The 4,047-nt window shown below is 38.9% G+C and overlaps 1 pseudogene; it reads right to left on the reverse strand.

The window, feature by feature from the left end:
• Positions 1-602: 602 nt before the first annotated feature.
• On the reverse strand, positions 603-3,095 carry LOC110295735 (annotated as a pseudogene).
• Positions 3,096-4,047: the final 952 nt, after the last annotated feature.

The following is a 4,047-nucleotide window of genomic DNA, read 5'->3' on the forward strand; positions in this document are numbered from 1 at the left end:
ACTTCAAACCAGACTGATCACTCACTGCAATGAACACTTACAAGTAAGATGTAACAAGTGAAAAAGTGGACAGAAGGGTATATTGTGGGAGAAACTGTGACACACTACAGTTTCCACAAGATGTCTTGTATGCTTTGTTTCTGATTTTTTTATTTTATTTGTTTGAGTATTTTACATTTGGGGGGGGGCGAATTTGCAAGGGCAAAGGGTGGGTACTAGAGGACAAGGAGATAGTGGAACTGGGGTGCATGATGTGAAACTCACAAATCATCATTAAAAGCTTTTTTTTTTAAAAAAAATCAGAGCATTTACTCTGTTTTCTTCAGGATTTCTGCTAGGAAGAAGATGTTGGATGTAAGAAAGCACTCTTCCATATCAATTCTTTTTCTTTTTCTTCTTATTTAGTTTTCATTCATAATCATAAACTTAACTTTGCAATCCAGCTAGACTTGAAGGAGAATGGGGAAAATATGCAACCCAAAGAGCTTCAGTGAGAGCAGAGATTACAGGAAATTGTGAGCAGATGGGGTAGGGACGCTTTTCTGAGCTACAGAAGGCATGGTTTGGTGGGTAAAATGCCCACAAGTCAAATGAAATTAGAGTTATCCACAGTCAGAAATGAAGATCTTCTCGCTGGTCTTGCCATTCCTGGACCCAAAACGCTCCATGGCTTCTACAATGTTCATGCCTTCTTCCCAAAGACCACATGCTTGCCATCCAGCCATTCAGTCTTGGCAGTACAGATAAAAAACTGGGAACCATTTGTGTTGGTCCAGCATTTGCCATGGCCAAGATGCCAGGACCTTCATCCTGCTTCAGGATGAAGTTCTCATCCTCAAATTTCTCCCCATAGATGGATCTGCTGCCATTGCCATCATGCCACCCTGACATATGAATCCCAGAATAATTCTGTGAAAGGAGGAACCCTTATCGATAAATCCTTTCTCTCCAGTGCTCAGAGCACAAAAGTTTTCTGCTGTCTTTGGAACTTTGTCTGTAAATAGCTTGAAGGAGACGAGGCCCAAGGGCTCAGCATCAGCCAGGTTATAGAAAAACACAGAAGGCTGGGGTGACCATGGCTGGAGCAAGAAGAGAAAAGCGAATGTGGCATCTGCAAAACCCAATTCTTTTTCTAAAAGCTTGCATATAGGCTTTTAAGGGCCTATATTTAGTATCAAAAAAGTATTGTACACGGGTAACTAATAAATTGTGTTATAATTTATATTAATCAACATTAAAACCATGGGGATGCTGAGATGGTTAATCAGGAAAAACACTTGTTATGTAAACCAGACCATCTGAGTTCAGGTCTCAGAAGCCATAGAAAGGCAAAAGGAGAACAGCAACTTGACAAAGTTGTTCTCTGACTTCCAAACAAATAAAATATAGATATAAAATACTAGGTGTAACACAGGAGAACATGTTTGTAGGTTCTGAAGATGAAGAAGACACACACTTGTCTGTAAGCACATAACCACAATGTCGAATGTCAACTGAAACAAAGAAGTACTATATGTGCAGGCAAATTTTCCCAGGTGGTTTTATATACTTTTGAGAAAACTAGTGAGGTGGTATTATTTTAAATAGTGACACAAAGCATTGATTTGTCGAGAAAGAGCAACCCGAGTGTTCTGGAAAATTCCATCTGGGAAGAGATGCAGCCAGAGGTAATAAATCTAACAGGAGCAACAGGCCATGTAAGGAAGGAGCAATTATAACTCAGAAATGAGAACACACCTGTTTCCAAACCTTATAAGGATGACCTTCAGCTACCCATGAGGCTTCCATTTTCTCATTTAGACTTAAGAATGTTTATAGCTCTTCAACTTTTGTTTTCTCTTGACCTGGGAAAGGGTAGCCTCATCTTTTAACTATTTCTGCTTTCTCATAACTTATATAATGTTCAGCCTTTGCCAAACTAAAATACAATGGCATGGATTACATCCAAATAACTTATTTGATATTGTTCTATATTATATTATCAGCTAATAAGGCATCCAGATATTACTCATTTTGTGACTCATTTATTTTCTGTCAAAATTGTTCTAACACCGATCTAACCATGTCCCTTATTTAGAAAGCCAAGTCTTTTAAGTCTGAGAACTTCTATGTACTCAAGAATTTAAAACTCATTAGTGATGCTACTTATGAAAACAAAGCACTAAATTAAAATTGTGTTTCATGGCATAGAAGGATATTTCAATATTCTCAGAGTAGGAAGTGGAAGCAGGAAAAATCAGGGATTCAAGGCCATTCTCTTCTATATCATGAGTTCAAGGAAAATGCAGATTTCATACCTCCAAAACCAAATAGGAAAACTAAAGGAGTCAAAACCAAATAATTCTAACATATAGTCAAGAGGCAAAATCTCAAGGTCACACAAATATATGATATAATTATTAACTGGCTCATCGATCCATATATCTGTAAGGATGAGAGATGGGAACAAGGAACACAATGTCACTGGTGCATTCTCTCCATTTCCATTTCCTTAAGCAAATTCTCTCTGTTCACTTTCTCTGTAGATATATTCCTTCACATGGGCGAGAACCTGGATAAATCTCTTAGCAAACAGAAAGGACCACCCCTTCATAGCCTGTTTCAGGGTAGACCAGAGGATGGATTCTTATTAGCAGTCTTAGTTCATGCCCTGTGCTATAGGGAAGCCAATCACTACTCACTATGGGATGGATTTAACAGGTGAACAGCTTCAGTACTGACTAAAGAAAGAGCATTGATTTTATAGAAGAGGCATGTAAAAGGATACTGGGAGAACACTTACAGAATACTTTTGTTTGCTCCACAGCACAATGGTTACTTAGATTTTTTTTTTCAGCTGACAGCAAGAGGATTTACTGTACATGAGTTACACTAGGCCACAAGACAGAACAGTTCTAGTCCAGAATGCCAAAGGTCCAGGGCAGAGGGCCAGCGGGACTGTTTTGGTTGTAAGAAAGGGAGTCATTTTCCCAGGTAATCTCAGCAAGGTGACATTCCAAATCTACTGAGACTTATTACCAACAGCAGCATACAGTCCAACAAATTGTTCCGGTGTCCTGGCCTTCAGCATCCCTAACTTCTGCTCCTTCAGGCATCATGGGTGCACAGACTGGTTTACTTGGACCTCAACCTTATCTTTCTTCTCTTGCGGTTCAGCCTATACATTCTCTTCTTTCACCACTTCGTTTTCAAGGCACAGGAGTCTCAAGGAAGATGGCGCTAAGACCGAGTACTTAGATTATTTTTATATTATATTCTATATGGGGAGGGGAGTGTACTCTTGGGTCCCTGAAGGCTTAGATGTAAGATGTAAGAAAGCTTGAATGAATGTGCCATTGGGTAGATTAGAAGATTATTTTTGGAAATGCTGTTTGCCAAACAAATATGTGCTAAAACATTGGACATTCATACTCAATATTTATTTGATTGTTTTGATAAACATTCAAATACTTTTCAGGTAACATTCTTTATGCATTTAAATGTCTTTAGTAGGTGGCATGTCTCTCAGGTACCCGAAGAACCTTCTTACCCAAGCAGATTCTCACATAAATACATTTTACCCCATAGTAGTTTTGTGTGAGCAGACTTTGATTCCAGATATCATGTTTAAGTAGATATGGTCCATGTTTTATGTTAGAAAAGCAAATGCTTTGAACATAATTTTGCAAAGAAGGTATTTTGCAGGATAATTTAAAATTCATCAAGACCTTCATTCTCTGTCTCATGAGTGGCTGGGCTTCTCTTCTCCGTTGTTTACTGTCTCCAGCTGCCTCAAGAAAGCTGTAAATGCTGTGAGTAGGCCTTTGATCAAGGTGGTGTGTCTGACAGGCTGTCTACAAGAACACCTTTCTGTGGGGGGTATAAAGCCAAACATCTGATAATGAAGGCAGGATGCACTCACAACAAAAGCATTCTCAAGTTGGCCTTAGCATTTTTTTTTTTTTTTTCTGGCTGAGAAAAGCCTTCCTGGCTGTTTCTGAGCTCTGTTCACTGTCCAGATAGAGAACAGAGGGAATTAAGTATGTGAGTCCAATGCACTTGGGCACA

Source organism: Mus caroli, chromosome 6 (genome assembly GCF_900094665.2).
Source record: "Mus caroli chromosome 6, CAROLI_EIJ_v1.1, whole genome shotgun sequence".
Lineage (NCBI taxonomy): Eukaryota > Metazoa > Chordata > Mammalia > Rodentia > Muridae > Mus > Mus caroli.